Source organism: Arachis ipaensis, chromosome B10, assembly GCF_000816755.2.
Source record: "Arachis ipaensis cultivar K30076 chromosome B10, Araip1.1, whole genome shotgun sequence".
NCBI lineage: Eukaryota > Viridiplantae > Streptophyta > Magnoliopsida > Fabales > Fabaceae > Arachis > Arachis ipaensis.
In genome coordinates, this window is record NC_029794.2 from 117,478,673 (window position 1) to 117,488,915 (window position 10,243).

Sequence of the window (10,243 nt, forward strand, 5' to 3'; positions counted from 1 at the left end):
GCTAGGCTCTGGATCATCTGGGGCTAGTGATAATGGCAAGGTGTCCTCATTATGTTCAGAGGGTGTCCCCACACTTGGACCTTGCTCCATGTGCTTCTTTTCTACTTCTTCTTGGTGAACTGCAGCTACAGTTTCATCAATGATGTCGCACTGGAAGATGGAATGATCTTCTGGAGGGTGCTTCATAGCTTCATTCAAATTGAAACTCACTACTCTGCCATCTATCTCAAAGGAGTAAGTTCCTGAGAAGGCATCCAGCTTGAACTTTAAAGTCTTTAGGAAGGGTCTTCCAAGCAGGATTGATGATGGTCTTCCTGAATCATTAGGGGGCATTTCCAAGATATAGAAGTCAATGGGAAATATGAGCCCCTTAATACTTACCAGCACGTCTTCAGCAATTCCAACCACTGTAATAATGCTTTTATCCAAGGTTTTGAAAATTGGACCGGACCAGCCGGTCGAACCGGTCCAACCGGGAACCGGCGATGTATACGGTTCGGTCCGATGCTAATAACCGCTCATTTGTAAACCGCTATAAAACCGCTGAACCGGTTGAAAACCGGTCGGTTGAACCAAACTGATAACCGGCCGGTTCTTATTAAACGGTGCCGTTTTCTTTTTTTTTTTTTAAAGACACCCCCTTCCCCCAATACCACCCCCCCTTTTCGTGAATCACTGTGACCCTCTGAACTCTGAAGCAAACCCAAACCCTAGGTTCTCCCTGCAACGGATCTGCCACAGTGCCGCCGCCGTCCGTGCTGTCGGCGCCTCCGCGGCTTCCTCTTTCCAGTTGTGCCGAGCCCAGGCCCTCTCTTGTAGCTCGGTGTCTTCCTTCCCCCTGTTCCCGTCTTCCGTGGCTTCTCTGTTCGAGGCTTGGAGTAGCTCGCTGCCGTGTTGCCGCTCGTCGTCATCTCCCCGGTCGCCGTCCGTGTCTCCGTCGAAGGTTAGTGACATTGCTTTCACTTCTTTTGTTTTTCTCTTCCTTTTATGCTCTGTTTGCTGATTTTTAATGTGAAATTGTTAAATTGCTAATTTTTGCTGATTTTGTGATGCTGCTCTTTTTTAAATTCCAGAAATTTTTGTTGAAATATTCTTGCTGCTGCTAAAAATAGAAATCAAATCATTATTGGAATTTTTGTTTAGGGATTAGGGATTACTTGTTGCGATTTTGTAATATTTGTTGAAATTTCAGGTCTAGTGTGATTAGGGATTACTTGCTGCTGATGAAATTTCAAGTTTAGTGTAATTAGGGATTACTTGTTGCTGTTTTGTAATATTTGTTGCTGAATGCTAAAAATGGAAATCAAATCAAATGCTGTTTTATATTTTCAAATGGCTGTTGTTAACTTTTGTGCAGAAAGATGTTGGTCGTTCCAAGTTTTCAAAATCCCTTTCTGTACCTGGGAGAAATTTTGTTATTGTAAGATCCATCTCCTTTTCTACCCATAGTGAACAGGATCAGCAAGATACAAATGATGATATATTCTCTCTAAGGCCTCACTAAAGTCATATATATTTTATGTACTTCCAGTTTCGTAGTCCTACTTTCTGTTTTTAAATTCACAGTGAAGAAATTTAATCCATTTTCCAAGCTTTACATTTCAAGCAAAAAATGGGTTGTGTTTATTATTCCACCTAGTATTGTGTTTCCCCGTTCCTGTCATCATTCTTTTATAGGTTAGAAATTATGAATTATCTCAATTAGTTGCTAGTGTTTGAAAATATTGTATGTTGATAATAGACAAAATGACAGCCACTTTTATGAGTACGAGTATATTACACTGCTGGGATATTTTACTTAGTTCCTGAGTGGTTGTCTTGTTAGTAACATTTTAGTTAGAGTGCCATTTTATTAGCTTATTGTCACTTTAAATCTTCTACAAAATAGTTTAACACACTAAAACAAGTTTTTCATGTTGGCATTTAATATTTAAATATTTCTTTTTACTATTTAACTTTTGAATTTGTAGTTTGATAAGATCATATGGATTTGGTTGATAATATTTCACGTAGTATTTTAAATTTGGAAGATATTTTAAGTTTTATATTAGACTATAATTATATTTTAGGATGTTTATTTATAATTTATTAATTATTCTATTCTAAAACGATTTTTCCGGTTGAACCACCGGTTGGACCGATTAGACCAGTGAACCAGTGACTAGAGCGGTTTGATGACTAGTTCGGTTTTCTGAACCTTGCTTTTATCTACTAAAACAAAACGAGCTGCCGACCTTTTTAAGGGAGGGAGCCTCAAAGCATCATATATAGACAATGTCATTATACTAACACACGCTCCTAAATCACACATACAGTCAGAAAATATTACACCCCCAATGGTACAGTTAACCATGCATGGACCTGGGTCACTACATTTTTCAGGTATACCCTCCATTAAAGCATATATAGAACTACCTAAAGGAATAGTTTCTAATTCATTAATTTTATCTTTATGTATGCATAAATCTTTTAGAAACTTTGCATATTTAGGTACCTGCTGAATAACATCAAAAAGGGGGACAGTTACCTCAACCTTTTTGAAGATTTCTACCATTTTGGGATCAAGTTCCATCTGCTTCCTGGACTTCCTTGCAAGGTGTGGAAATGGAATAGGAATGGCACCACTTGCAGCTTCTGTTTCCTTTGGTGCTCCATTCCTTGGCTGAGCTACTTCTTCTTCAACCATGTCTTGTACTTCCTCTTCCTCTTCAGCATCTTCCACTTCAACTATGTCTTCAACTGGGGTGTGTTCTTGTGGGCTTGGCTCCTCCTGATTCCTATCTTGCAGTGTGGTTCCGGACCTCAAAGTGATGGCATTGATGCTACCCTTGGGGTTAGGTAAGGGTTGAGAAGGAATTCCACTGGAGCTTGAAGGCTGGTTGGTGGGAGTAGGTAATGAATCTATCCGGGAGACGAGAGCTTGTAAAGTGGCATTCAGACCATTTAAAGTAGAGTTCAGTGTAGTCTGCATGTCTTGTTGTCCTTGTGCAAGAGAACGAAGCATCTCGTCATTCGATGAGGAAGGAGGATAAGTAATCTAAGGGACCTGTTGTCGGTTGTGCTGAGGTCCTTGGGACTGCCTTAGGTGAGGTACTCTGTAAGGCTGGTTCGGATTCTGCTGTTGATAGGAATGGTTCTAGTGATTCCGGTTCTGCTGATTGTTATTGTTATTCCACCTCTGATTTTTCTGGTTGTCTCTGCCTCCTCTATTATAGTTGTCCCTCCAGCCATGATTGGAATTATCTCTCCAACCCTGGTTGGAGTTATCCTGCCACCCTTGGTTATAGTTGCCGCCTTGTTGATTGTATCCTTGATTCGAGCGGTCATAGAAGTTATGAGTAGCTGCCACGATGTTGTCTTCTTGTTGGAGCTGTGGGCACTCATTAGTGTAATGACTATAATTAGCACAAATTCCGCATACTCTTTGGGGAACCAACTGTTGGCTTTGTTGTGGTGGGGGAGGCTGAGGTTGTTGTTGATTCAACTGCATCTACTTCAGTAGGCTAGTCATTTCACATATGGCTTGTATGACGGCAGTAGTCTCACTGCTAGAGAAAACCTCTGCAACAGCCTTTGAGTGGTTGTTCCTGTGTCTGTGATTCTGAGTGGACTCAGCTAGGTTGCTGATCAATTGCCATGCTTCATCTGTGGTCTTGTACTTTTTCAGAGAACCATTACTAGCACCATCCAATGTAGTCTTATCCTGAGGCTTCATGCCTTGAGTGAAGTAGCTGATCAACACCAACTTGTCAATCATGTGGTGGGGGCATGCATCTAGAAGGTTCTTAAAGCGCTCCCAGTACTCATAGAGAGTCTCCGATTCACTTTGAATAATGCAGGAGATCTCTTTCCTCAATCTATCTGTAACTTCAGCTGGAAAGTATTTTTTCCAAGAATTCTCTCCTAAGTGTATCCCAGTTAGTAACAGTCGCTTCAAGTTGGGAGTAGTACCACTCCCTCACCTTTTTCTCAAGAGAAAATGAAAATGCGGTTAGCAGAATAGAAGTTTCATTTACACCATGATGCCTAACAGTAGAACAGGCTGTCTGAAAGTCCCTGAGATGCTCGATAGGCTCCTGAGTAGGTAAGCCATGAAACTTAGGCATCAAGTTTATTAGTGCAGTCTTCACTTCAAAATCTGCAACCAGATTTGGATGTCGCACTTGGTACGGTTGCAATGTAAAATCTGGGGCTGCAGCTTCCTGGAGAGTAATCCTCCTAGGTGCTGCCATACTATCTGCACGTGAATCAACTGAATCAGTAGTGGAGAAGCTTGTTTCTCCCTCAGATGGCGATTTAGATTCACCCTCAGATGAGACTGGTGAATCGATGACAATCACTTCACCACCCTCAGAGGCTAACTGACGCCAAGCTCGCCTAATACGTGAAATAGTTCTTTCAATTTCAGGATCAAATGCGGCTAAGCTCGGATCAGGCAGTGAACGCGTCATTCAATGAGAGAAACATATATCTCATGGTAATAAAATAAAATAAAATACGCAAATAAATAAAATTAAAAATATTTACACCAACTAATAATTTAGCACGCTATTGCAACTCCCCGGCAACGGCACCAAAATTTGATGGGTGGCGGAAGTCAACCAATTAAGAAACCAATATGGAAATACGTTGCGAGTATAGTTCTTAACCAGCAAAAATCCGCTCATCAATTTAGAAAGGTTGTCACAAAATTTAGAATAAAAATACTGGGAGTATGAGTCCCAGGTCATCTCCCAACGAGTTGCCAAAAGGATGCTAATTTATTAATCAGGAGTTTTCCGAGAAATTTTGAGAGTTGAATGACAGAAAAATAAATAGTTGTAATTTAGTGCAATGAAAATTAAAAGAGATTTATATATTCAAAATAAAAGCCTTGACTAGGGGAATGATTAATTGGAAGTTCTATCCTTGTTGGAATTCTCTCAAATGTAGTATCAAAGGTTGTTGTTTTCACTTAGTTAACCCTTACTAAATAAAGGAAAGTCAAGTGATTGAGCTAACTCTTATTCATAAATCCTAGTCCTCTCCCTTGGGAAGGTCTAGCGTTAGTAAATAGAGAATTAGCCAACAACTTCCAATTTAACTAATCACTTGAGCATTCTAACTCAAGTATCTCCTTTTAATCAATCCCCATGTCAAGTTGGGAATCTACTCCATTGACATGAAAATTACTTGCATAGAATTAAAAAGGGAATAAAAGGAAGACATGATAGACAATAACTACAATTTAATTAAAAGTATAAGTAATCCTTTGCATTAATAAATTCTAAAAACAATCCAATTGTAACTCTAAATAAGAATTAAGAATATAGAATAATAAGGGAGTAAGAAAACAAACTAGAATAGTAACTTCAACGGAGACTCTTCTCAGTATCCAAAAGCAAAAGCATAAAACTAATAAACTATGAATGTGGAGAAAACATAGAGGAAGTGTAATTTTCTCTCTAGATTCAGATCTAAAAACTAAAACTATGCTAATGAGAATGTGTGTTGAGTCTCTGCATGTTCCCTAGCTCTAGTCTGTGTTTCTGGGCCGGAAACTGGGTCAAAACTCGGCCCGAAATCGTCCCCAGCATTTTCTATTATTTCTGCAGATCGCGCATATCACGCGTACGCGTCAGTCACGCGTGCGCGTCATTTTACGATTTTTCTTGTCACGCGGACGCGTCAGGCACGCGCACGCGTCGACGTGCGAACTCCAAATCCACGCGTACGCGTCAGGTACGCGCACGCGTCGCTGCAAATTTCTCCATATCGCGCGCACGCGTGAGCCATGCGTGCGCGTCGATGCTCGCTGGTTGTCTCCTTTATTTCTTATGCTCCTTCCATTTTTGCAAGCTTCCTTTCCATTCTCTAAGTCATTCCTGTCCTATAAAGCCTGAAACACTTAACACACGGATCACATCATCGAATGGTATAAAGGAGAATTAAAATACACAAATTAAAGATTTCTATGAAGCAAGTTTTCAACCATAGAACAAAACTAGGAAGGAATTGTAAAATCATGCAATTTGTATGAATAAGTGGGCAAAGACTTAATGAAACCACTCAATTGAATATAAGATAAACCATAAAATAGTGGTTTATCAACCTTCTCTCCCAGGCTTTGACTTTTTAGGGGCCTTGGCTCCTCCTAGGTGATTTTAATGAAGTCCTTTACTCTTATTAGGTTAAGGGTTGCCATTTCTCTAGCTAGAGAGCATATACTTTTGCTTTAGCTCTTGTTGACTATAAGTTATTTGATCTTTAGATGGTTGGCAGGAGATTTTTCTGGTATCGACATGTTCAAAATTCTTTAGAAGTTGCTAAAATACTGGAATGAGTTGTCATCAATAGTGCTTGACTATCTTTATTCCAGAGGCATATACTTAAATCCTTAATAAATTATAGTAAGGTCACTAACCAAGTCCTTGTCAGGCGCAAAGGTCATTCACAACCTAAAGGTAATAGGCTGTTTAGGTTCCAGGCCACTTGTTCAACACAACCTGCATATAAGAATGTGGTAAATCATTCTTGGGAGATAGTAAGTAATGGGATCCATAATAAGTAAGCTGAAGAACAGAGGGATTCTCTAGAATTTAATTCCAAGGTGTTTGGAAACATTGTTGTAAAGAAGAGTGAATTGGAGCGGCAAATTAACGATGTCCAAAAGCATTTAGAAGGAGTAGATACTCTAGCCCTAAGGAGTAAAAAGAGGGAGCTGATTGAGGACTACAACAACATTCTAGTGCTTTGTGATTCCAAAATTCTAGGGAGCAATGGGTGAGGTTTAGAGACAGGAACATAAGGTTCTTTCATCTTTAAATTTTAGTCACAAAAAACGTAACAAGATTCGTGGGCTTTTTATGGATGATGGGGTTTTGGAAACTGGTTTGGAATCTTTAATCAAAGAGGCTGATAATTACCATAAACTCTTGTTCTGCTCAACTGAGGATATAGAGCTAGACAACTTTGGTAATGTTTTTACCCCTCTCTTAATGATGATGCTTATAACAACTTAACTACCCCTGTGATTTTGGAGGAAGTTAAAGCGACTGTCTTTAGTATGAACTCCTTTAAGACTCCAGGATTTGATGGTTTTGAAGCCTATTTTTTCAAAGAGTATTGGGAGATCATTGGAATTAATATTTGGAATGTGGTTTGACATGTTTTCTTGGGTAGTCCTATTAGCCCTAATATTACAAAGACTTGAATTATTCTTATTCCTAAGGCGGATGTGCCATCTTCTACGAAGGACTTCAAGCCTTTCAGTCTTTGTGATATAGTCTATAAAATTATTATGAAGGTTCTTGTCAACAGACTTCACCCCCTTTCTTGCTGATATTGTTGGGCCTCTTCAGGGTGGATTTATTCTGGGAAGAGGAACTCCGAATAATATCATCATTGCACAAAAAGTACTCCACTTCATGAAGCACACTAAGTCAAGAAAACGTACTTTAACTTTTAAAATAGATATTAAAAAAACTTATGACAGAGTTGAGTGGAGATTTTTTGAACATACTCTCCTTTGTTTTGGGTTCCTAGAGCTACTATTAGGTTCATTATGAATTGCATGACAACTTCATCTTTATCTATTCTTTGGAATGATAGCAATTGGATAGTTTTTCTCCAAGGCGTGGGCTTTAACAAGGTGATCCAATGTCATCATACTTTTTCATTTTATGTATGGAACACCTAGCTTTCTATATTAATCATCTAGTAAATGAGGGTAATTAGGATCTAGTTGTTGTGTCCAGAGAGGATCCTAAAATATTGCACTTAGTGTTAGCTGATGATTTATGGCTTTTTGTGAAGCGAGGAAGGCTCAAGTATAGCTGGTTATGGAGGTTATGAACAATTTTTGCAAGGTCTCAGGAATAAGAATAAATGTTGTTAAATCCAAGGCTCTTTGCTCTAAAAATGTTTCAGCCAGAAAAAGGGATATTTTTATAGGTGTTTCTTCTATCTGTTTTGTTCAAGACTTAAGCAAATATCTCGGGATGAATATGAGCCATTCTTGAGTAATTAGAACATATTTTCATGACGTCCTTGATAAAATTCGGGGAAGATTAGCCTATTGGAAGGGTAGGATACTTAACAAGTTAGTTAGACTCTATTTAATTAATTCAGTGGTGGCGTTAATACCTACACACCACATGTAAGTCTCTATTTTTTCGAAGGTGACAACTGCCAAAATATGTTCTATGATGCGAAATTTTTTTTAAAAAGGACAAGCAGAAAGCGAGGAACTAAATCTTATTAGTCGGAAGAGTCTGGTTACTCCAAAGAAACATGGCAGTCTTGGCATCAAAGAACTGGCATGTGTCAATATCTCCTTGATGAAAAAACTAATGTGACAATTTATCAAGTATCCAAATAAAATTTGGGTCAAAATTTTGGCAGCGAAGTATCTTCCTTATCAAAGTAATAGATATTGTTTTACTCGTGGTAATGTCTCTCATATTTGGAAAAGCTTGTGTAAGACTTTTGATTATTTGGGAGAAGGTTTCAAGTGGTGCACTAGTCCTCTTGATTAGAATTTCTGGTTTGATAATTGGAGGAAAGAAGGAGCTTTAGCGGAAGAGTTGGATTACAGCCACATCTCTAACTCAGATATTTTTGACTTGTGGGTCAACGGGCAATGGAATCTAGACGGTATTTATTCTCCTTTAAACTAGAATTTGAAAGCCAATATTCTTTCTTATAACACGGAGGCTCAATTCGGATCGGAGGTAGGGTGCTTTTGGTTCGAGACAGCTTCTAAGCCAAAGCTAATTCTATGTGCAACCCTGTCAACGTGTTGGCTTTGCATGTTGCATCATGTATGAGCTAATTGGATCGAGCTAAAACCTTGTACAATCTTTATTGATTGATGATCTCTGATTTTAAAGCTTGTTTATGAAAATAAGTTTGATAGTTTTTGTAATTACGAGTGTACCCTACTTTATATAATTAGTTTTAATTTAAAATTTAGTTAAATTGTTTGAATTTTTTCTTGTATATGCAACAATTTATTAGCCTGTTAGATTAGGAAATACTGTAAAAAACTAAAAAAAGAATTAGTTAAACTTATTTAATTTTTTTTATAAAAAAATTTAGTTAACATATTTTAAAAGATATTTTAAATTTATCTAAAAATAATATTTTAATGGATATTTCTGTCTCTAATAATTTTTATTATCAAATTATTTCTTATATTAGATTATTTATTTTTATATTTTTATTAAAAATTGATCGAATAACTAAAATTTATTAAAATTAAAATATCTGAGTAAAAATAATGATTTGAAGTATTGTTGTAAAATCACTTATTTTGAGGGATTAAGTGCTTGTTTGGACACCATTAAATTGATAAAAAAATTAATAAAAAAGATCTTTATTTATTTTTTAGTGTGGTTGACAAATTTTAGAGTAAAGTATGGTTTTTGTCCTCAACGTTCGGGGTAAATCCTATTTGTGTCCCTAACGTTTATATCGTCTTATTTGTATCCCTAACGTTTGTAAAAGTGATTCAATGTTATCCTTCCGTCAATTACACATCATGAGCGCTTTAGTTTGAGTTTTAAAAATCTCTTCTTGAAGTTATAATACAAATGTCTGGGATAGAATCGATGATTCACTCCGAAAAATGACTCATCAAAAGTTGAAACTAATTCCTACAACATTTACATAATTCACTTTTCTAGGGACATAATTAAATCTAAACACAAATAGTGGATATAATATTAAAATCGAATACATCCAAGTGAGACCTAATTGAGAATGAATACATTCAAGTGAGAATAATTGAAAAATATAATCTGATTTGTTAGTATAATTGATAGTAGGATAACATTGAATCACTTTTATAAATGTTAAGGATACAAATAGGACGATTTAAACGTTAGGGATACAAATAGGACTTACCCCAAACGTTGGGGACAAAAACGATATTTTACTCTAATTTTTATTAGTAAAAATAAAAACACTAGAAAAATTAAAAAAAAAAAACATCTTTTTTGAAAAGCTATAATTTACGGACTTGTTTGGGCGCCATTTTTGAAAGATTTTTTTTAAATGATGTTTTTTTAAAAGATCTTTTTATATATCAATTATGTTTGGGTAAAATAAGATAAAAGTACTTTTTTGTTTATTTATTAGATAAAAAACATGTTTTTTAAGAAAAAATATGTACATTATAGTTTCTCAAAAAATATATTTTTTTATTTTTCTAGTGCTTTTATTTTTACTATTAGAAACTAGTGTATATTTCCGTGTCCTGCAC

General features: G+C 36.7%; 1 long non-coding RNA gene across 1 annotated transcript; it reads left to right on the forward strand.

The window, feature by feature from the left end:
• Nucleotides 641-1,830, forward strand: LOC110268201. Its single transcript, XR_002356313.1, has 2 exons — nt 641-943; nt 1,358-1,830. It is a non-coding gene; the product is annotated as an uncharacterized LOC110268201 (long non-coding RNA).